Below are 25,981 nucleotides of genomic sequence, written 5' to 3' on the forward strand. Positions count from 1 at the left end.
AAGAATGTAAATTCTCTGCAAGTTGTGGTTTTAGAGTGCGTAGATAGTAAAGTGTCATAAATGGTTTTACCCTTATTTTAAGTAAGTTATGTCATCTTTATAGATCTACCCATGGTCCATAGACCATGCGATTGTATCAATAGGGGAGTGTTAGAGAATCTAAGGAAGAATGAAGAGGATGAATATGAATGTAATGGGTCAGTAGAGAGAAAATCGAAGAAGTCTTAGAGTAGAAGAGAGGCTCTGCAGTTGTGTGCACAGAGGCCTAGAGTAGAGTCGGCAGGTGTGTGCACAGAGTGCGCAGGTGAGTCTTGATTCTGTGAGAAGAAATGAAGTATTAATAAAGCGATTATTCGAAAAATTCCTGTGTTTATCTATTTCCATTTGTTATGAATGAATGCGCTATTATGTTTTGATGAATGATGGGCTTACGAATTAATAATGTATTTATGCACGATTTTACATGATTTATATTTTCATATGAACTCAAGTAATAGCAATTGTTTACGCGAAGAATATCTTGTTGCATGTTAAAGTTATCGAACACTTAAACTGATCTAGGTAAATACAAGATTAAGGGCGATCACAGACACATAAGTGGTTGATTCACCTGTTTAGGTTCCACGAAAGACAGTCGTGAACGTTTACAGAGGTATAAAATCTGATTAAGGGAAGTTATATCAATAAGCCCTAAAGGCTTATCGATCTGCGCGAAGACGGGTTTCGGGCATAAAACGTCATTACACTAATCTCTGGGTATGGAAACTTGGTTCCAACATCCCCCCATAATTCTTTGGCTAAGACTTGAGTCTGTGCTCCATGGATTGATGTCAAAATGGCTAGTAGTGTAGGGATTTGTTTGGCAAAACTAACTCTGAACTTGGGTCAGGACCCACTAAGCCAACAAATGGTTTCGTTGCTAGGACCGAGATCTGCATAAAGAGATGTGTGATGTCGCATCACTGGAATCTGACTAAGAAGGAAATTGAGGAGTGGTTGTGTTGGCCTTGTGGGCCCTAACCCAGGTTCAACATTAGTCAGCCAAACAAATCCTTACACTACTGGCGCTTTCGGCATTAGCCCATGGAGCGCGGACCGAGGTCTCACCCAAAGAAGTATGGGGGGATGTTGGAACCAAGTTTCCACACCTCGAGATGATTGTGATGTTGGTTTGTATCCCCTACCCCTGCTTTCATGCAGATCATTAAGCCTTAGGCCTCTATCAGTCTACCCTATATTCCACCCTTCAGTACATCCACAAAGGGGTACGATTGACCTTCGCACAGCCCTAACCTATGGTTCAGGTACTTTTTTGTAGCTATGACAATGTATTGTATAGGTTCCCAAGTTGTCTCAAGTGTTTTACTTATCTTACCAATCAATCATAGTTAGTGTCGCATAAACTGATATATTTACTTATGTTAAATTAACATATATAATCACATACATTTGCGCATCAAATAAACATTGTAAAATAAACCCAAACATAATATAATCAGATGCATTAACAGAGACTAAATACACAATAATTGCCGAATATTTTCTCTTTATTGATATTTTCCAGTTTAGTATAGACTCTATCCACCCTGCGCACACAGCTGGAGGGGTCTGTGCACTCAGTTGCGGACTTCCACCCTAGGCCTCTGTGCACTCAGCTACAGACTTCCACCCTGGGCCTCTGTGCACTCAGCTGCAGACTTCCACCCTGGGCCTCTACGCACTCAGCTGTGGACTTCCACCCTGGACCTCAGCGCACCCAGCTGCAAAGCCTCTACCTAAGCTAAGACCCAAAAAAATTATACTTCTCTACCAAAATTCCAATGCTTTTTTCCTATTATTCTTAGAGCTTACTTACTTAGCTCCTTTTTATACAATCCCATGGTCCACAAACCATGGGTAGATCTTTACAGTTGACTTGACACATTGTTGATCTTCTGCTCACTAATCACTTGCAAAGCGCGCCGTTCGCAGGCCCTCAGTTCCACGATCACTCCATCCTACAGTAGGTGGAGCGCATCGCCAGGAACTACTGAAAAGTTTAACCCTACTCCCTTGAGGGCACTAACAACGGGCCTATCAGCTTCATTTTCTATGGTCAATGCTCCATCCAGCAGCACTATCATTCAGGAGTCCTTTGCATGCAGCATCTTGGTGGCCTCTAAAGTACCAATGGCGAGGCTGGTGGACATTGTGCCAGAATGTGATGCATGGATATGCAACTCATGCAGATCCATCTAGATGGCCCCCAATACTTGTTTCTACTACTGCTCAAACTGCTGCAGTACCTCCACGGTGACATCCTGCACCGTGTCTCCAATGTCATTCAAATCTCCCTCTGTTAGGGTTATTGGGTCCAACGAGGTCTTACTGGCCTTCGATTTCTTTCGCGGCCCAACTTTTTCCTATCCCCTTGGACACTTGATGAGGTACAACGCTGTCTGCAGGTCCACTCCATGTTGCTCTATTTTCTCGTCCATTTCTTCCTCTGTTTCGGGCAAAGGCAACCTCGCACCTTTGTCAGAGCCACGCTCTGCTCCGCCTGTCTACTTTTCTGACAACTATGCAGTGTTGTACTCTACTGGAGCCATGTCAGCGGCCTCGTTCTTCCTCTTCTCATCCAGCTACACCATCTTGAGCTTGGCCTCCTCCTTTTTGCATTGTGCGATGGACTTGCTTGATCCCACTGCCGAGTTTGAGGCAATGTGCCACTTTGCCGGCCAGCAATCAAGAACTGCATCAATCGCATCGTCAGTCACCAAGTAAGGAAATTCATGCCACTTTTGCTCAGGTCCGTTTGTGCCCTGATCGAGACACGCTGAAAGTCTGCCTTGAACTCCACGTACTCCTGTAGTTTGGCAAACATAGTAGGTGACAATCACGGCATGCGATTGATAGCCATGCATATATTCATTTCCATCAAGATCCAGAAGATCTTGCTATCCTTGATGTGCTGATCATCCTTTTTCACCCACAACGAAGCGTACTTCATTGCTTCTGTTAGGTCTGGCATGATCGAGGGGAATTGACTGTCTTGAGGCAACTCCTAGGCTACCAGCACAATTTACAACAAGAGCCATGCATAGTGGAAGGTTTTGCTGAGCTCCTGTGCCTCATGTTAGTTCACAAGGAACTCACTATAGAGATAGCGTGCCCAATTAAACTAGACTCCTTCGGCACATTAGGTTGCTAGAGTGACGACAGGTGTCAATACTTCATTTGTACAACACTTCCTCATAACTTTTCGTGCCAAAATCTACGTAGCCACCTTGAATGCAGGATCGCAGATACTTGAGATGGCATAACCTTGTGAATTCTTCACGAGCTTGAATTTCTCCTTCATGGCCTCCATGAGGGCCTGCTCACCACCTTTTCTGCCAAACATCATGGCCAGCTTTTCGCCTGTGTAAGGAATCTTTGTGATCCTATGGATCAACCTTTTGGTGATGGGTATCATCTCCTCCAGCCAAAGACACCCATCGTGCACCAAGAATAGCATCTGATTGATGATGAATACTGTAATGGGTGTGTGATTGTGGTGCGCCACCCATATCAGGTTGAGCAGACCTACCTTATCTACACCCGTGAGCCACTTCCGCGATTCCAATGTAGTCATCCCAATGGTTGTGTGAACAACACGATGCATTTTTGTTTTGTCACCAAGTGCGGGAACTTCTCCATGTCAGCTAAGTCCCAATCTTCCAGTTTCAACATTGTAACCCACCCCAAGTGTGGTCCTTCAGAGACAATCTCATCCAGCAGTAGAGGTATGTGCAGGGAAACCTTGCTTTTGTCAATGTCCTTCGACACCTTGGTCTTGCCCTTGCGTGGAGGGACATATTCGAGAAACTTAGTGAGAGGGTCAGAACCCTCGAATTCAACATCCTCCACTTCCACCCCCAAATCCTCATCATCCATTGGGATGTCGTCAATGTCTTCCTCCTCTAGCTTCAAGTTAATAGTTTTACCTTTTTCCTGTGTGGTGGGCTTGTCCTTTTGTGGGTTTCTTCTAGGTGATGTGGGCACCGGTATCATAGCCTGCTTGCCCTTCTTATCCTTTTCACTCTCCTTGGTCAGGTTAGGCTTCGTTCTAGGCATCGGTGGTGACTTGAGGACTTCAACCAGTACCTCTGCAACCTCTAGAGTAGCTCCCTCTGCCTCCATGAAAACCTTTGCCACAGCCCCCTCGATTGTCATTACTTCGGCATCCATAGCTTTGGATCCTAGGATAAAATCACGGATGAAATTGTGGTCAGACTGTGGAAATCGATAAAACATTGGGTAGTCAAGCAATTCTTCGAAAAATGTGCGGTTCATGCACATCTGAGAGCTCACCAACTCAATGCTCAAAATGCTAAGTGTTTTCTGTTGGGTAGCCACATGTAATTTATAGGCCATTTTGAATTCAAATCCGATTGTTCCCCCCACATTTGGTTCATTAATGCTGGATTGGAAACAGATTTCCAAGGATCTTACCCATAAATTTCATCTTAAATGCTAGCCGCCCACTACATTTGGCCGCATTCTCATCGTTAAATCATGAACAGTGACTTTAACAGTCACTTTTTGGCTAACCTGCGTGATTTTTCCTTAGTTAGTGCAACCCTCTCCACGCTGACACGAACCCTATTACATCTCCTAGTTCTGCACAATCCTCCAATTGCATAGTTCCCCAACCCGGGTAGTGTAGTTTATAGTCCCGCACCTCCTTTTAGCTGCCTGGAGTGCTAAGACTATGCCACCTTCATATAGTCACCTGGTCGGATCACCAGTGTATGGCTTCAATCAAATGCCATTCACCTTCCCTGGGAAGGGATCTCCATTCAATTTAACCAACTGAACTGCTCCACCATCGGTAATTTCCTTAATGACATAGGGTCCTAGCCAGTGCATCCTAAATTTCCCTGGAAATTTATCAAAATTGCTATCATATAACAAAACCAGGTCATTTACCTCAAAGGTGCGCAGCTTAATGTGCCGATCATGCCATGATTTTATGCGCTGCTTTTGGACCTGTTGGTGAAATCCAGCTAGAAATATTTCTTCCTCAAGCTCAGCAAGCTGTGCGAGCCTCTCTTCCGCGGCTTCACAGTCTATCATACCCATGAGTGCTGCTATGCATAGACTAGGCACAATGTATTCCATGGGAATCACTGCTTCAACACCATATACAAGCCTAAAAGGTGTCTGTCCTATCAACCTTTTGCATGTCATTTGATAGGCCCATAGTACTGCGGGTATACGCGGGTCCCAATCATTTCACTGAGCATTGCAAACCTTGGTCAGCACAATCTCCAGTACCTTATTGAATGCTTCTACTCTCCCATTAGCCTGTGGGTGATAAGGCGTGCTTTTCTAGTGATATACCTAAAATTCCTCCGTCAGTGAGTTGATCGTTTCATTCAGGCAGTGCGTACCACAATCACTCATCAAAATCTTTGGACACCTAAATCACGTCAGTACATATTCAAAGATAAACTTTTTAATGGTCATGCCTGTGCAGTCCTTCACAGGCTGTGCCTCCACCCATCGAGTCAAATACTCAATCGCGATGATAATGTACCATGCACCCATCTTCTTTCCTTGAGGCTGAATGGGTCCCACAAAATCTATCACCCATTTCTCGAAAGGTTGCAACATCATCTATGGTTTCAGAGGCAACTCATTCCTTCACGATGGCCTGCCATTCCTTTGACACATGTCACACGCCCTGCAGTAGGATTTTAAATCCTGATAGAAGGTTGGCCACCACAACCCTGCACACAGAATCTTCTATGTGGTCGCCCTTCCTACGAAATGCCCTCCCGCGGCGCCCCCATGATTGTCTGCAAGGATACTGCTTCTTTCAAACTATAGTACATATCATCGCAATACTTCATCAGACCCCATTTTGTACAGAATTCTAGCAATGACAAAAAAGTCTATCATGCACACCACTAACTCCTTTTTCTGCTAGACAGTGTACCCTTCTAGGGCAGTTCCTCTAGTTAGGAAGTGTATGATGTCTTCAAAGTGACCATCCATGATGCTCGCTGCAAAGAGCTATGTTTCAGGCAATCCCTCCTCCAAATTAGTGGGCTCTTCCACCGTTTCGATGCATGAAAGATGGTCTGGTCCTGCGTTCAGTCATCCAGGCTTCACAATAACTTCAAAATCATACTCCTGGAATAGGAATAACCACCTATAGGTTATCCTCCCCAACACAGGCTTGTTGACCAGGTATTTCAATGCAGAATGATCTATATACATCTTAAAATGTCCACCCAGCAAATAGTCTCTAAACTTCTGGAGTGCGTATACCATGGCTAGTCCTTCACACTCAGTGGTGGAATAGTTATTCTCAGCCTTGGATAACCTCCTGCTTGCGAACACTATAGGATGTCCAATTCTCCTCTACCAACCTGTGTCAGCATTTCTCTGAGGGCTATACATGACCCATCTACATGTACATGAAACTCCTTCTTCCAATCCGGGAAGACTAAAATCGGCACAGTGACAATTTTTCCCTTCAGCACATCCAATCTTTTTTGGCAATCCTCATTCCAACAGAACGTGACATCCTTTTTCAACAGCTTCTCCATAGGCGCAGTGATCTGCGCATAGTCCTTGATAAAGTTCTTGTAGTACCCAGTATGTCCCAAAGTTGCACGCAGCTGTTTCACACTCCTCGGCGCCTCCAGGTTAAGTATCACAACGATCATCATGAGATCTACCATCAACCCCTGTCTGCATACCGCATGACCCAGAGAAGTCCCAAAAGGGACACAAAATAGACATTTCTTTAAATTGAGTGCAATTTGGTACCTTTGACAGGTGTCTATCATTAAGCGCAAACTGGCCACATGGCATTTTACCAACCCAAACACAGTCTAGTCAACAAAGTACACCTCCAAAAACTTATGAATGAAGTCTTTGAATGTAGTAATGACTACATGCAAAAAATTTGCAGGTGCATTCTTTAATTCGAAAGGCATGAAAGTGTACTAAAAACATCCCCATTCAGTCGCAAAGGTTGTCTTGCTTCTATCTTCAGGCGTGATTTCGATCTGATGGTACCCAGAGAACCCATCAGTGAAGGAGTATGCTTCCTGGCCACCTACATTATCCAATACCTCATCAATGAACAGAATCGGGAAAGGATCATGCACGCAAGTGTCATTCAACTTCCTGAGATCTACAAATATCCTTTTTTCATCCTTCTACTTCTTTTCCTCTACCACCATTGGCCTTACCCAACCATATCCTTCTATGGGCTCAATGATTCCTACCGCGAGCATCTTATCTAACTCTAAGACAACCTTCTCCTTATACTTCGGATTGAGATGGTAAGGTCTTTTCTTAAGCGGCTTCGCGTCGTGTTTTAACATGATCTTCATAATTCCCAGATTTCCTATTATCCCCTTTAACTCCGTAAACTTGGTAGGGAACAAATCCTGGTATTCGTGAAGTAATTCAGTGACCTTATCTAGCATTGTGTCATCCCAGTAATCTCCAAGCTTCGCGAATTTGGGCTCTGCCTCTGTACCAATATTTATCTATTTAGTCTTCAGTGGCGCATTATATCAGGATTCTCGATTAGCAGTCCCTCGACCTCACGATGACCCTCAGTTTCATTAATATTAATCTTTCATGGGTCCTCATCTTCTTGTTTAGTAGTCATGTTATAGGATTCCAGTGCATGGCTCAACTGAGTAGTCTAATCGGGTTGAATCAGATCCAAAGGACGTTGTGGTATCCTAAAGATCGCCGCTTTAACTTCTTGTAGCGCTTCATCAATACAGCCAAACCCGTCTTCGAAGTTGAACGTCATTATGAACCCTTCACATAGAATATCCCATTCTCCTGTGCCATGGCAGAGCTCTATCTCCAAGTACCAGTTCATCAAGAAGACATCTAGGGAGTGACAGAACAGGTGTACCCATTTAGGTTGGGGCTTTTCTCCATAGGCCTTAGCCCATTTTGCCAAGTGTGAGCATGGGTCATCCTTCCCATCATACTTGTCTGTGACTCGTACCTTCAGCTTCCCAAAGTTCATTCTCATCATCCTCCTACACTTGCGCAATCATCAAAACTACCCTTATGCGTACCCCACCATCTTGCGGGTGTAATGCGCAGGGCCCAGTCCAAAGCCTAGAAGCACTGCTTCTCTAGTACTTCCCTCTCAAATGCATCCAAAAACACATCCACATCATTCAAGCCATCATACACTACAAGAAAAACGAACATTGGTGAGGGGCAAAAAATGTCACCATAAGCTCATTGGTGACGGTCAAAAGAGAATTCGTCACCAAAACCAGAACATCACCAAATTGGCGTCGCCAAAAGTATAGGTTTTGTAGTGATATACAAAGTTCATCACCAATAATGATTTATAATGACAGATAGCGATCGTCACCATTTCATATGAGCAATGGTGATGGACCATAGCCACCGTCACCAACACCTGAACGTCAGCAAAGGTGGCATCACGAAAAGTATAGGTGTTGTAGTGTCATTCAAATTTCATCACCAATAATGATTTATAATGATGGATAGCGACCGTCACCATTGCATATGAGCAATGGTGAAAAACCATAGCCTCGGTCACCAAAAACTGAACGTCACCAAAGGTGGCGTTGCCATAAGTATAAGTTTTATGGTGACATTCAAGATCTGTCACGAATACTGATTATAATGACGGATAGCGACCGTCACCATTTCATATGAACAACAATGATTTATTGTGATGGATCCTTAATGGTTGTCATTATTGGTGCATATATATGGTGTCGTTCATTTGACCGTCACCAAAAGACACATTACCAAAAGTATAGGTGTTGTGGTGACATTCAAGGTCTGTCACGAATAATGACTATAATGACAGACAAAAACCGTCACCATTTTGTATTAACAACAAAGTTTTATGGTTACAGACCTTTGAGGGTCGTCACTATTGATGTGTATATATGGTGGTGTTCATTGATCGTCACCATTTCATATTTTTTGTGAGGGTTGAAAAATGTCACCAAATCTCATTGGTGATGGTCAAAAGAGCCTCCGTCACCAAAAATTGATCATCACCATTCCATATGGACGTTAGGGTACAATGGAATCAAACCACCAACCTCCTGCTTGTAAAGAAGGTGCTCTTCCATTGAGCTAGCACCCTTTAAAAAATTATACTTTTAAATATTAGACCTTGAAACTTCATAAATTGTAAATTCTACAATTTTTAATAAATTAAAGTCTCAGCAATATTTTACTAAATAAGAAAAGTAGCATCAAAGTTGCCGGTCCCTACCTAATGGTTATTGAAGTTATGAAAAGTGTGTGGAGGGAAAAATAGTTATGTATAAGAGAATCAATATGTTCAGTTGAATACTCAATTAGATGTGAAACTATGAAAACATTTATAACCTATAAATGACCTATAACTAGAAAATGCAACAAATATTGCAAAAGGAAATGTCATAAGTGGATAGTATATGGAAGAAGAGGAGGTAGGGACTTGGAAACCTTATACATCTTGGCATGCCTTAGCACTTGGCACATCTTAGCTTGTTTGACATGTCTTCGTACTATCTGGCACATGTTAGCATGCCCTAACATTCCCTAACACACCTTGGCAATCATGACCTCACAACTAGCATTACATTTTTCCATGACTTTGGAACCTTAAATTCACTAGAACACCTTGGCACTACCTACTTGACATTCCCTTTGTTATCCTCCACAATGTTCAAGGTTGATGAGGAGATCGATGGAGGTAACCACAGACCAAGATTTTAGTTTGGTAGCCAGCCCTACCAAACTAGAGAGGGTTCTCTCTATGAAATCACAGCCAAGAGATGACTGGAATGTAAAGGATTTTAGGCTAGATAGCTAGGCTCAGGTGGGTTTTTGGAAAATTTAGAGACTTGGAACTCTCTCCACCAGTGTCTTGTCTGGTAGGGACTTTGTCAAGGAGGCAGGGACTTGGAACTCTGTCGAGGATAAAGCACCTAACATGCATGATAAAAGCTTCTTAGAATAGAGTACCTCTTACCTAGAAGAGTATCCCCTGTTCAAAATATAGAACCCTTCTCTACTGTGCACTTTTCTTAAAGATAAATCTATGCATAAAATAGTACTAAGAAAAACACCTAAATTAAGAAGTGAGCATCTAAGTCAAACTATAAAAGTATACTAAATATGGCTCTATATAAGTTTGGGAAACACTAGACAAGCATTCTTGCATACAACAACCATAAGATGCCTAAAATCGATGCGCTTCTTTCATCATTTCTATACCCTCACAACAAAACTGGAATCTGTAGCATGTACCCCAAGGCTATATGCATCTGCTAAAGGTGTAGATTGAAAGGATATCCTAAGATGAAGTACTATTGAAGGAGAAACACCTTCACAACAACAAATAAAGTCTACTGTGAATTCAACCCATTTGCACACAGACCAAGGCTGCTACTGGGTACACTTCTCTGCTGAATGGAAACTGCAATGTATTGTAGTGTTGCTGAAGAAAAGCCACATTTAGTGCAACATGGATAAAAATCTAATAGATATTGTCATTGTGGCCTCGATTGTAGCTGATCTCATTAATATAGGTAACAACTTCAATAATTGAAAAACCAAAAGGTGAGCTGCGTAAATGATTTGAAATGACAGATTTGGGCATACTTTATTATTGTTTAGGAGTGTTAGTATAGAAAATGCAAGGTAGTGTGTTGCGTCTTTATGTCACAGGCCAAGGATGAGAAGAAATACATAAAATATTAAATATCATGGTATAAGTCAATTGCAAGTTCTTTTGAAATGGGAATGGAATTATCCTTGAGCGAGTTCTAATCTAGTGGGTATAACTTTAAATAAGAAACTGATAGTTATGGGGATGGAATTGTCTCACAATTCATGAAAAGTCCCAAATTGGTTCACTAGAAAGAGGAACAAACATCTTTGCAATAGATTCAAGCTCCCTTTAGAGCTATGGAGGAATTCAGAAATTTTGGAAGGGTCAGTAATGCTATAGGTCAATTTTATCTCCTTGGAGAAAATATTTAGTTTCAAATATATGAGAGTGGTTAAAATGTTGGTAGAAGCTGATCTTCATGAAAATACTGAGATTGCTTGGATATATTGAGATTTCCCAAGGAAAATGGATTTTAAACTAGAAGTTGGACTTCTGAATAGTGAAAAATCCCATTTCATTGGGTTGGCTCTCATATAATTCTATTGGAAGATTGGTGTCTACAGATTCTAATTTTGAGGCCAGTTTGAAGTCTAGACAAGGTAGAAGAAAAAGGGAAGGCAAATCTCAAGACTATTGATTCAAATGTTGTTCCAACTTCTAGCTTTGGAAGGTGATAAGTGCCAATCTGAGGCATGTGGTCCGAATGTGGTTGAAGGAACACATGATTTTCCTGTGACTTTTCAAGGTAGGTCCCCTTTTATCATTTCCTCATGCTATCAAATAGTACTAAAAGCCCCTTCCATTATTGGATTCTTTTATTAACTAGTTACAAACAATTTTTTATAGTACTAAGAGAATCCCCTTCCATTATTGGGAATAATCTCACTATTCCACATTATCACCCATCATGCCCACTCGACCATCTGAAAAATGAAGGAAGAGTGTTTTTCCTCAGCTTCCTTGTAACTCCAATGTGCAACAACTCCAAAATCAACTTCTTGATGCATTTCTTTAGTCTATATTTGTATTTCAAATGGAAAACCATCATCCCGAAAAAAAACAGTATGCAAACACTGATACCTAAAGCTTTTGGACCATAACAAATGTTAGGAGAGTAACCCAAAAAATCCCATTGGTTTGTTCCTAAATTAATCTTCAAATGACGCAACTTCAATAGAGCGAAATGATGAATATCCCAAATCAAAGAAGGCATAAAATATATATCCTTTGCATAGGCAAATGTAGTGCTAAATTAAAATCCTATATTTGGGGAGTGGTAACAATGCAAAATATTTTCAAAGGGGATGTTGATGAATCATGTAAGTAGAAGCATTTGTTACCCAACATATCCAATGGAATTTTAAAAAAATAACAATATCTTATTAAGAAATAGTGAAAATTACGACACCACCACCATACAAAACATGTCGATATGCCACCATGCAAAACTTGTTGATATGATTGGTGATATGCCATTTAAGTTGTACATTCTCCTATAATACCTCAAAAATGTCATCCACAGATTTGTAACAATTGATTTGAATGCCCTCTTTCACGAGATATTTTATCATCTGATTTGCTACTTCAGAATGTATGATGATCATCAAGAAGGGGTTTGTTAAAAGAACCTTCCTTGCCTATACTACCACTATATGATCTCCCTTGTCATAATTTATCGACTGACTAGAAGCTCAAGCCTTTCATCTCAAGAATAAAAGAAAGGACAAAAAGGAATGCAACCCCAACAATGCTGACCAATACTATAAATGTTTTGGATGTGCCCAACACATTAATCAAAGATAGGAATCTCTCTGAAACAATCAGATTAAATATATAGCAAACTATTGCAAAAATGTTTCCACACATACTTCTATATTTTGAAGGATAAATTTCAGAATTGATTGTCCATGGAACTGGTCCCATGCCAGGTGAGAAGATATCTATATATAAAACCAAGCCACAAACAACAAGTCAACCATAGGGAAGAATTGAGGGAGCGAGGGTGAGATGGCTGAACCCTAGCTGCCTTTGCCCCTAGTTCGTGTCTTTCCTTTATTTCTTGACTAGGTCTTCGGGACTTCCTGACTTGTTGTTAATGTTGTTTCCTGTTTTGGGGCTGATTATTGCACATAGGTTGTTCATTTCTATGCCTACATGAGGTAGGAGTCGGGGTTTATGTTTCCATTGGTGTGTGTCGTTCGTGGTTTGGCTGGAGAAACATGTCACCATGGGCGCCTTCTTCTTCTGGTGCAGCATTTTTATGGTCGTTGCGGGTTTATTTGGGGTTTACGCCCTGTTTTTGGGTTTGGATTTTAGTTGGAGGGAGCTGCATTTTGCACTTGTGTCACTACATATTTGGGAGATGAGGGAGTGGGGATGAGGTGGCTGACCCTAGCCGACTTTGCCTTTGATTCGTGCCTTCCATTGTTTCTTAACAAGGTCTTTAGGGCTTACTTCCGACAGTATTCTTGGGTGCTCGTTCGCCATGGGAACCTATCTGGTGCAACGTTTTTTTGTTTTTCATTGTGGTTGTAGTGGGTTTCGTTGGGGTTTATGCCCTATTCCTTCTTCTGCCATGTTTTTGGGCTTTTTGTTCCGTGTTTCCTGGGCGGCCTGTGCCCAGGATATATTCTCAATTTTGGTAGTTTTTTTCCATAGCTATGTGTATGTGCCTGTGTCAAAGGCCGTCTGCTTGCTTTTCTTACCTTGATGGGGTTTTTGGCTCCTATTCTTTCAAGTTTTCTGTTAGGGTTTCTCAACCCGTTTTATAAACGATTTGAGGTCTGTTTTGTTTGGTCATAACAACACATAAATTGGCTTATGACCACTATTACTACATATTATATCATCATCTACAACATGTAATTTTCAGATATCAATGAAAATTATGATTTTTCCAGGGGAAAAAAACAAGTCAACCATAGCTAATTGGACCCACATCACTGTACCAAGAGAAAAAATGATGGGAATAGTATTGCTTGGATTTTGGCCTTTTTATTAATGAGGTCTAAGGGCATTAATTCTGCTAGAGCCTCCAATGTGGCACTTAGCCTTATACAAGCCCCCAAAATTATATAAGCCATCCATCAAACAGGCTACATTCCTAAATTTTGTACCTATGATTTACTTATTGATGGATACTGTAGAGAAAGTAGAGTGTCAGAGGCTCTTGATCTTGTGAATGATCTCATTTCACAAGGAGTATTTGTGCCTCAAATTAAAACTTACAATGCATTTATCAAAGGTCTTTGCGGGATAAGTAATTTGAAGGATGTCAGCTACCTCCTGCAACAAATTCATCAAAGGAGATTGAAACCAAGCTTTGAAATTTATATAGTCTTAATTGAAACTCATTTGCAGAAGGGAAGCCTTGGACATGTTACCGAGCTACAAAATCAGATGGTAGAACATGATCTTCTCCTTGACATGGCTAGCTATAGTTCATTCATTAGCATACTTTCTAAGCTTGGAATGGTAGAGGAAGTGAATAATCTTATCTTTCAAATGTTAGACCAAGAATTGGTTCTTACATCAATGATTTTCTCTGTAGTTGTGGAGATCAATTGCCTCAAGGGAAATGTTGAACAACTAAACATAATCCATGATGACATTATTAGAAAAGGTATAGTATTGAATGTTGCGACTTATACTACACTTTTTGAAGGGTTGTATAAAGGAGGACAACTAGAAGAAGCAAATGAATCGTTTAATGAAATGCAGGAAAGGGGTTTGACTCCCAAAAAAAGTAGCTATGTCAAACTTATATACGTCCATTACACCAAATATTTAAGTCTTCACTGTACTGATCATGCCATGAGATAGTTTTTGAAAAAGAGAACTACTCTTCTGTTGAATGTCTAGTTCTTTGATTACCATGCCCTCACTATGGTAATTGTGTATGCCACTATAGTCTTAGAATATGTGCAGATAGAAACCCATCCAAACATCATAGTGTTAATCATACTTTCCTTAATAAAATAATTTCTATTTTAAATCATGACATGATCAATTGTATAATGGTAAACAGCCAAGAATGATTTGCCTCTTAGAAGTACCAGATTGTGTAGGTCAATATATTGACCAAACACTAGAACACTAAATCATAGTGCTACTGATAGTCAACATTGTATCAGAAACATGCTTAAGTGTAGTAGGTCTTCCATCTAGTTACTTCCATAATCAGGCTCTCAAATGCACAAGGATCTGACCAAATCTACCAAGATATTTTTACATCAAACATCATCATCCCAAAAGAAACCTGAAACAGGCTGCTTTTTGATATGATAATATTGGAAAGCAAAAATAAATCTGCAAGCGTTAGTTCAGCTTCCTCCACTCCCAGTGCCATAAGTTTCACTTTCCTTGAACTGAAGTAAATTTCTCCCATACTCTAGTGTTATAATTATACGAAACATGATACTGAAACAAATGAGAGTGCAACCAAAATGATGTCAAACTTTCATTGGATCACAACAGTTATTTGTTGCAACCCATTTAATGCTATATCCCATACCTTTCCCACTATCTACTTCACCACTTCCATCTAAAACATGACTGCAGCCAAATAAATGGAAATGTGAACTAGCATGGTGGTAAAGATACCCTCCATTCCCTTGAGTATAGTTGTAACCTATTCCATCAAGAAATGATTATGACATGCTTGTAACTTCTAATCCTGACAACCCCAAATTACTATGTACCTCTAAAGAATTCATATTTCCATTTTTAGGCTGCAAGGCTTCAATGCTTGATGAACTAACAGCCTGTGCATGTTTCTCTGTCTGTTAATTTCCCATCATCAACATTAACCTTTTTTTGTCTCCAACAATTTTGTATTTAGGAAGTGACCACCACATCCCCTTGCTCTTTGCATTGCGTGAAGATGACAAGATTCATGGAGATGAGCTGAAGAGAAAACATCATAGTATGAGAAACAATACATTAAAAGACAAAAAACATGCCAGTATATTAATAACCAAATATGTTGACATGCTTAATTCAGAAGATGAAATCAATACAATCTAGCTTATCCAAAAGAGGATGAGAGAAAGTTAATTTGAACCAATGCCTTGAAGGAGCAGGGGTTCTGACACTGGGGAGTGGTCCTTCCCCAAGAAATCTAGGGAATGATGCCAACACGAGAGCATTTTGTACATATGATTATTAGAATGTGTGTGTGTGTGTGGTCCTAGGAGTTGTCCTGCGAGAAACTAGGAGTGAAAGGCCCTAAAATGCTCCAACGAAACATTGTTTTGAACAAACATGTTAGGTATTTGAGAAATAATCATAAAAACAATTGTTCCTTACCTTCCTTACTTTGATGAGCTTATTTTCTAATTCTGCTTTGGCTCGAGATTGTCGATGTCACAAAATTGCACGGTATTGTTTAGCATTGACATATACTGGTTCATCTTCAATCACATCAAATAGTGAAATCAAATGAGTTATCTTTCCAAATTCCTCATTTTCTTTATGGTCTCATATTACTCTAGGTACAAAATAGTCTTGATGACTCAAATTTGACACAACTAGAATTATCAAGTAAACTAGTCTTTCAACACCAATGTCTGGGCATTACAAAGGTGTCAATTATAATGTAAATTGTTATGATGGATAAAGAAATCATGCATCCTATCAGGTATGGGCAGCATGGAAGATCATACAATGGGATGCCTCTGCATATGACTGAGCAATGTAATCAAGTTCCACAAAAGTGACTCATTAATTGCCAGATAAGAAGTACAATTTCTTTCAATTATAATATATTACATATAGAGAATGTAGAACTCCCTCCAGACAACTGTATCTTTTCTACAACCAAGCTTCAAGGATATTAGGCATTTTAATATTCAAACTGCTTCTTATTCATAGCCTTCAAAGTCATGGCCACATGCAAACCAAATGCACAATGTACATTACAAGGCACATCATAAATAATTGAACTAAACTAGTGACTACTATGACAACTAGAATTGACTAGTTCACCTTCTTTTAGAAACATGACTAATGATGTTGGATTGACAAAGATCAAAAGCTGAATAATCTACCAAGTATCTTATTAAAATCGAATGCTATTCAATAGCCCCTCATTAGTAGGTGTAAAACTTTCCATTTATTTCAAAAGGGTGTTCCCATATTTAGTGAGCTTAATGTATCTAATGCCTCCAACAAGCTTGTCAAAATGCACAAATTAGTGTCTCCTACTTATAAAACCTTCACACGAGACTACATTGTAATCTCATTAGCAAGAACCAAATTACAATGAATATACCATAAAATCTGGTACAAATGAACAGTATTTCTGGTTTATTTGATGGACAAAAGCCTAACCTGGGAGATAATCAATGTTCTAAGAAATTATATTAGACAATTTGGAAGCCTATACGTAAATTTCATTTATCAACAACAACAGTCCTAGTAGATGTAATACGTTTGGTAATATCAAGAAACAACTGCAAGTCCCATGTAATTTCACTTCAGCTAGTGATTGGGAAAATAAATGGTAATGTGGATAAGGTTGAAGTTATGACCATCAAATGTGAGCAGGGAGAATAAGCCCTAGTGAATCAATGTACAAAACACACACCACACACACACACACACACACATATATATATATGAAAAATGTTTTCCATGACAATCTAGTCTGGAGGGAGTTCTGCATTCTCTATATGTAATATATTATAACTGAAAAAAATTGTACTACTTATTTGGCAATTAATGAGTCACTTTTGTGGAACTTGATAACATTGCTTTGTCATATGCAGAGGCATCCCATTATATGATCTGCCATGCTACCCATACCTAATAGGATGCATGATTTCTTTATCCATGATAACAATTTACATTATAAGTGACACCTTTGTAATGCCCAGACATTGGTGTTGAAAGACTAGTTTACCTGATAATTCTAGTGTGTCAAATTTGAGTCATCATTTTGTACCTAGACTACTATGAGCCAACAAATAAAATGAGGAATATGCAGTACAGTTTCTTTCAGTTATAAAAAAATCTTAAACAAGAAAGTTGATATGTGGTGACTCATAGCCTTACAACGTTTTCTGCTTTTCTTATTAAAACATAAAGAGGAAACTCAAAAGTATAGAAAGAGATTCCAAAGAAACCAAACTTCAGACCTTCTTAGCCCCAAGGAGGTCTAGTCTATGCACAAGGAGGCACCCAAAAACATACACCTACATTTCTGATAGTGTGAGGAGAATACTCTGTTCATTTTGGCTTGGTTTGAATTCTTAATGTCAGCCAGAAATGGTATGATTGTTAGGAAGCCTTAGGGACCTCATTTACAATTGGGAAAGTAATGGAATAAATAGATTGTCAAAAATAATTTTATTCCTATTTGAAGTAAATCTTGGATGCATAGAATGTAGTATGTACATGCCCTTCAATCAAGGGTTGGCCTAAAACTTGTAGAGTCTTTAGGTCCTTGGACCAAGGATTTGGCGTTAGATTTATGGAGTGACAATACAACGAAGCTAACTCACAAACTTATCATATACAACAACATCATTTAGTTGAGTGTTCTTGGTATCAATAATCATTACATAAATAAGAATTACAGTAAAAGAAATATTTTCATATCAACACCTTTAGTGTTAGGTTTTTGGAGTGACAATATAGCAACAACATCGTTTGTTTGACTAACTTGGCATCAACAATCATTACATGAAACAAAATTATAGTAAAATAAATATTGTCATAATAAAACCTTATACCTAGCAAGGTGACACCTTGTAAGTATGCAGGAAGTGCAATTGGAGGCCACAGAGACTGTTTACAAATTTATGTTTGCATACAGAGGAAGCCAACCATGAGTACATTAAATAATTTATTTCCATCTTGTTTTCTTTGTGCGCAGCAGAAACTAACAGATATGTCTAGAATTCAACACTGAGAGCATACCAACCCAAACTTCTACTCGGAACCTCCCAAGGAGAAGGTTATGGTAACTCCAGTTTATCTGCTACTCAATGAATTGAGGTGGAATAGTTAAGATATCTGAAGATAAGATGGCTTGTAGTTCAATATCCCTCATTCTAACCTCTAGCCATGCTTAACTCAGGTTGTTAACCCAATAAGTACCAGGATATGTAATGGCCCCTTAACAGAATTATAGCATACTTCCTATGGGCTCAGAATCTGAGGCTCTCATAAATACTCACATGTCCTTTTTTCATGGCTGCATTATGCAATGTTGCTTCTCTACCATACATTTCTCTCTCATAGATATATCATTTTGTATGGATAAATTACACACTTTTAATAATACAACATATGTCTCTCCTCTCTCTACAAGTGTTATTCATATGTGCAAGTGCAAGTTTGATATGGAAATGATGCCAAGCTACAAATTTAGCATCTAGAGACTAGGAGGTCAAAGCCCTAACTAAGAATTGAGAAAGAAACAAGGACCCCGAGTCACCAAGAATAGTTTCAAACTAATGAAGTTGTCCTTGAAGAAGCGCAGAATGTAAGTCTAGTACCCACCACCAACATGATCTACCAAAACTACACTAGCAAATACTGAGTACTTTTGAGTTACAAGCATTTATGAAGTGATTTAAGCATTCAATTCACATTTATTTTCTTTATGGTTGCATTATCCAGTGGCACTGGTCTACCTTACATCTCTCTCTCATGGAGATATCATTGTGTATTGATAATTAAACTTTGAATACTATATCAAATTTCCCTCCTCTCATTACAAGTGCTCTACATATGTGCATGTGCAACTTTAAAATGGTATTGATTCTAAGCTACAAAATCAACATCTGTCACATAGCAATAGAGGAAGTATATGAATGTGTTGTGAATTCAGAATTCTGCTGCTGAAACATGGGGGATAACCACCTGGTCTAGACCTTAAGAAAACTCCTGTTCCATTTGAAATGGTGACTCTGACTGGGGATAATGGGACTAGTTTCCCAATGTGGGTTTTAAGATGAGAGTGAGTAGTTTATGAATGTTTTGCAATAGAATAATGATAATCTAAGTGACTTATTCTACGATGAAATATCTTTAACTTAACTTATTCTAATATAAACCTAGGTTTTCTTGCATAGTATGCGATCTACAAATATATCCTTTTAACACGTATGTTAGGGACTAGATTTACCTCAGGAAAAAAAGGCAGGATCCAGGACCAACATCAAACCACGCTCAGCCTCGTAGCTAGCCCTACGAGGACAGGAGAGGGCTCTCTCCGGGTCAATCTTAGCAAATGATGATCTATGGGGCTTGAGATGACTGAAATATCTTCTTATTTTAGGCTAGGTATGAAGTGCAAGGATTTGATTTGATTTTTTGGGGGTTTTGTTGGAATCAAGGGAAAGGCAAATTTGGGTCTGGGGATGAAGGTCAGTTTTGTAGAGTTATGATTGGGGCAAGAAAGGAAATCATTTTGATGCTTTGATTTGTAAAGATGAAGGGTTCAAACTGGTGAGAAGCTGAAGAGGGCAAGAGGGTATCAAGAATCCTCTTCAAACTGAAGAAAACATTGAAAATTAAACAAGACAGGCAGAGCACAACAAGCTAATGAATTCTACCTTTGTCACTCATTTTTTTAATTTTAGAAGCAAAAGAGAAAGGAAATGGTGCACATAAATATCATTGAACTTACAAATTACATAGAGAAGAACACCATCAAAACACAGAGCCACAAGGATCCCAAAAAGTGTTGCAAACACTGGCTTTTCCTTTGCCAAAAATGCAAAAATCAAATGTACAATGGAGTGCCTAGCAATCCCAAGTCTCCAACCCTGAAAATGACTGAGAAATTACATGATATAGACAAGCCTAACTCCTTCCCATGCCTCTAGGGGTCGAGCTCATCATTCTAGGAGCTGTTTCAACCATATTTAAACAAGGAACTGAAAAATAGGCAATGAAACAACTTGCCTCTATATAAAAGGAAACTAATTCATTCACTATCTTTTCACTTTTTAGTGAATGAATCTACATGGATGAGTAACAATGTGCCAAAATTACATCAAATTCATGAATTTACATCAAGATAAATCAAGAGTTACATGAAAAAGTGAAACTAGTCAAAACTAGGCGAAATTCTGAGCTGCTGAGTGAAAAATATGCCAAATTTCCCTATGCATCGTGCCTAAAACCTGTATGTGTAACACAACTTTAAGGCTAATTTTGAGGGCCTTCGCAAAGTCCAAATTGAGCTCATGATAACTTGCTAGAAAGCCCTGCCTGTCTATTTTCGAACTCAAGTAGAATTTTTGGATTTGGTGTCCATTTTTCCCTCCAAAAATGCAATCTCCCCACACTGCTTCCTGTGGGTGCAAAAGATGGCAGAAAGGTCATTTTTTGTGTGTTTTTGACCCTTTAGGTGACCCAGAACTTGATGAAACCCTTCGGTAATTTATGAGCATGCATAACTTTTCATAACAAATCCAGAAATGCAAATTTTTCCTCCAAAGGATCTCCCAATTATAAGCGCGTGCCAAGTGGCGCTACGCGTTGGGCAAGAAAAACTGTTTTGAAGACAAAAAATTTCAAAATTGACAAAATTTTCTCCAAATTTGCTGAAATTTGGTCTAAAGGTCCATCATCAAGTATCATGCTCATCCAAAGAAGCTTCGGCCAAGATTTGGAGCCTATCATGCCTTTTGCGTCGTTTTAGTGCCCTCCTTAGTCTTGCCTTCAGGGTTTTGATCCTCGCTTTGCAAACATAAGCTTATGCCCAATAATGGTTTTTCAAGTGCCTGAGCATGTCCTTGTCCTTGTTTGCCTTCACCAACAGCTTCTCAAGATGAATGTTGACTCTTTTAAGCCAAGACTCCCGATGCTTGCTAATGTGTGAGGTTTCTTGATGAGATTTATGGTGATTAGGTTTTTGTTGCCAAAGGTATGTTTGTATGAGGGGCTGTGGAGGGAATGTGGAAGAACTGTGTATGAGAGGTTGGGTAGATTGTTTGTAGGGTTATTGAGGGAATTAGGGGGTTTTAGGGAATTATATTTAGATTTTGGGAAAATAATTAGAGTTTAGGGAATTTTCTGGTTTGTATTTGGGTTTTAGGAAATAGGAATAGGGGTATATGATTAGTGAATTAAGGGGTATGTAAACTTGGGAAATAAGGGAAGCAAGGGGAGTATGGAACTAGGGAGTGATGAGGTGGGGGGATATTGCTAGTAAAATGACCAACACAAAACCATAGCAGAAATCTCCTTTGACAACTTTGAAGGGATAGGGTTTTCATTCCTTAACACACTTCACCATTCATCAAGCACCATCAACAACCATCAATCCTGGATGAAAAACCATGAGAGAAGTTCAAACTACTTGTACAAATGATGATCAAAGCATATTGGGCGATTTTGGAGCAAATTTTTGAAGTTTTTGGGCTTGTTGGCTGTATGCACCGTGCATCAAACCCAATGCGCTGTGCCCTATCTATGTGCTACGCCAATGTAAATTTGCACTAGAAGTTGTAGCCCAATGCATCGCGCCAGTTATGTGCGCCGGGCCACCTGCCCAATGCGTCGCGCTTTTTCCAGGAGAATTTTGGAGGCCTTCCTAGTGTCCAAATTGGGCACGGGATAGCGCTTTGGAAAGGTCTTTGAGTCTACTTTCCAACCCAACTAACATTTTTCAATTTGGAGTTCATTTTCCTTGTCAAAAATCAAATCTCCCAAGACTGGTCAAAATGTGCAAAATGAGGTTGCCTAAAGGCAAAGTGCTGTTGCAGTCAACTTTTGTAGGGCTTCTTCAACTCCAAATTGAGCTCATGATAGCTCATTAGAAATATCTTTGTGTTTAGTTATCTTTTGACTCATCAATCAAGTCCTTTTGCCAACCAAGCTAGGAGAAAACTTGATTTTCCCAAGGTCCATTCAGAGGTGCATCAATTCTCTTGAGGCAACTGTATTTTTGATATTTCTATAAAACCACGACACTTGTGTAAAAATTGAAGGAGGGTTTTTTTCCATGGCCTAGTATGGACAAACACCTCTCTCAGTTTTCCAAAATTCATCTTTTCTTGCTCAGAAACATCATTTGAGTAAAACCTACCCCGATGTGTGGAACAGGGGATTTGTCGAAATGAAGTGAAATGAAGGGGATAAAGGGCTTCTAAATTCTTGAGAAAATTTTGGGAAGTAGGGAGGGATGCTAAGAAGTAGGGGAAAGTGGAATTTCAAATATTGAGAGAGGGGAAGGGGTCCAAAAGGGCAAAACACAGGCCTAGCCTAGAAAATTGTCAAGTTGTAGCAAGAAACTAGGGTTTGTGGAAAAATGAGGAATTTTGGGGATCTCAGTGATGGAAAGTGTTTAATAAGGTACATTAAGGATAGGGGAAGGTGTATGAACATCAGGATGCAAGTTTTGTTGATGATTTGATCATCCAAGAGAAATTGCCTTCAAAACCCTAAGAGAGGGAAATGAACCTTACCTAGGCGCAACTGAAGCATGAACAAGGTGTAAAATGACCCAGTGGAACTTCACATGATTATGAAAACCCTATAAATGATGTTACACTTAGTTGAATAGTGACATGGACCGAAATTTGGAAAAATTTGAAATGAGTGAAAGAAAACCCTAGAACTAATACCTAGTGACCAAATTTTACTTGAAGACTCACTGAAATGAAAAAATTTGACCTTGACACCTTAAAATCACTTTGTACGAGCATGTTTGATCACTGAAGGAAGGCTACACATACTTACACTAACAACGTGATAATAAATATTGAACACAATTAAATGGAGATGATAATGTAAAAGATAATTCCTTTGACCAAATAATTAGTCAAATAAATTTATAAAATATATCACATGTCTAATCAGTTATATATGAAAATTAAAAACTTAGTTATGGTATCAATACAGAAGTGCAATTAATGCTTCACAGAAACAATAAATCTCACATATAATTCATGAAAAGAAATTTTTTCCACTAATTAAATGTTAACAGAATTATGCATACACGATAATAGTACCAAATATATGAAGTCATGCTCATTTGATGAATGACATAGACCAAATTCTTCCTTCAAATCAAATTATCTCCCAAGAATACAGAAGTGCTTCAACAAAGGAAAGTAGTCTGATATCTAAAAGAAAAGATCATGTTCCATCATTTTACCAAAGCATTCACAAACTTGCAATAGTGCATTCTTTGCAAATGTTTTTTATAAAATTCTAGACCCTTCTCTAAATGCATGAGAAGGGTATACATACTATTCTAACTAAGTATGCAAAAATAGATTATACCAAATTTGAGGAGGTTTCAAACAAACTTCCTCATTCATAGGTAACTAACTTCAAAAATAAATAGAGATCAACTAAACAGAGCTAAGAGGATGACTTGATGTCTATCAGCTTGTCCTTTAAATCACAAATATCGATCATCGGTTGAATTTGAGGAGGTGGCTCGAAATGAGATTTGAGTTGTCCTGTAAAGATTACATCAACAAGAGGTGGAAACATCCTTTGAGTCACATGGAGGGAACAATTGAGGGTCATGATTTGGCTATGCGACTTGACCAAATACTACCAATACGACTCCCAGTCAGTCATAGTTAGTTTCATAATTGCATCTCTCTATTTCCCCGCTTTCTCTTGCTAGTCTTTACTCAGGACAGTTAAGTCATGCATTTCTTTTGAATTACCCTCCTTCATGAGATTGGTAGTGAACAGGGTATGATTCACTGCCTTAATGATGTTCTTTGATACTGAAGCTGCCCTTGCGACTGCTAGCTCAGCTTGTTTTATCTTAGCATCCGAATCAGTAAAGGGGATATCTTTGTGAGTTTCCTCAATCTCGGGTAGATTGGCCTTCTTTCCTTCTTCTGATTCTTGCCATTCAATGAATTCGAAGATCTTTTTGTTTAAAACGTTAAACTTTGTTCTCTGGTCAATGGCTCTGTCTGTGAGCTGGTCATTGGTAATCAAGTAGGGAGTGATATGTGACAGCTTCTGACAGAAAGACTCTTGCTGCTTGACTAGAAGAGAATTTAGTTCTAGAGCATCTTTGATGAATTCCTTAGGAGTGGGAACATCCTTGTACCTGTCCAAGGATTGCTATAATTCCCGAAATGCACGTTTTTGGCTGATAAGTCAACTTCATGGCTTATTTTCAAGACTTCCATGTCCTACTACAATTATGCAAGTTGCTCGGATGCCTACTTGTTTGAGCTTGCTTTTTCTATCTTGAACTCTTGTTCGAGTTGTGCAATTATTTCTTCCCTTCCCTTTAACAGAGAAGACACCTCAATGGCCTTATCCATAGTGCCTACACGTATGTGCCTGTGAACTATGACAGTCTATTCAAGTTCTCAGCCGGATTAAAAGGCATGTCCTTCCAAACAACGTCCATTGCTCATCTCTAGGTGAGAATTATAGTGCATCTACCCTTATTCTTTTCCTTTTCCTTTGGAATATAGCCTTGTGGAGAGGGCTATAGAATACATCAAGTGGAGTTATCTCCATCACTTTCAGAACAATTTCTGATATGGGCAGAGCAAGGATAATTTCGGCATGTTGGGATTGTTGCTTCATGATCCATAGGTGTAGACCGTTTGCTGATAAAAATGAGCTTTGTATCTTGATGAATTTTCGGAGGAGTCTTTAATTCCTCCATTTCTTGAGTATTTGGAGTTTTGGGGGTGACTTGCAATTTCTGGTTGAATTGATCTCATTCCTTCTCCAAACTAGTGCCTTGGGCTTCTCAACTTATCTCTGTGGTCAGAGAGTCTATTACTTGTTTTTACGCTGGCTTCCTACTAGACTCAGCCATATTGTCTGCATCCTGAACTTTCCCTATGTCTGTTGTATTCTCAGTGTTCACCAAAGAATCATTTTGAGAGTTAGGGGTTGCGTTATCGACAGTGTTACTCGAGGTAGGCTTATCCTCGGGCTTTAATAAATGCATTGGAAAGACCCAAAGCCTCTCATTCCTAAATTCCTGAAATCTTTGAAAATCTTCAGGTTTCAGGTTAGCCTTTGCCCATTCAAGTGATTGCTCAAAAGAAACTGCTGACTGCAAAAAATCCTCCAAATAATTTTCCCCTTGATTCTATGCCTTGAGATTTAGTCCTGTAGTGACATTGTATGCCACATTGTTTGGATTGAATTGACTTGTAGGAAATGTATGAAGCTTGAGGGCTTCCATTTGTGTTGATTTCTTCGCAGAATGAACAAAATTAGATAAATTAAAAGAGTTTCATTTGATAGGGAAAGTAGGCCATAGTGACTTCTTTCCATCTTTAAGGACTTTGGTTAGGTCCTTACCCACAGTCTGGTAGGCAATCTACCTTGCTAATAGCTTATCATAAACATATAAGG

The 25,981-nt window shown here is 39.3% G+C and overlaps 1 pseudogene; it reads right to left on the reverse strand.

Annotated features, from left to right (window-relative positions):
* Window positions 1–15,114: 15,114 nt before the first annotated feature.
* On the reverse strand, window positions 15,115–24,924 carry LOC149261954 (uncharacterized; annotated as a pseudogene).
* Window positions 24,925–25,981: the final 1,057 nt, after the last annotated feature.

Source organism: Pinus tabuliformis, chromosome 6, assembly GCF_031772625.1.
Source record: "Pinus tabuliformis cultivar Carrire ecotype Pingquan chromosome 6, CPIR1, whole genome shotgun sequence".
NCBI lineage: Eukaryota > Viridiplantae > Streptophyta > Pinopsida > Pinales > Pinaceae > Pinus > Pinus tabuliformis.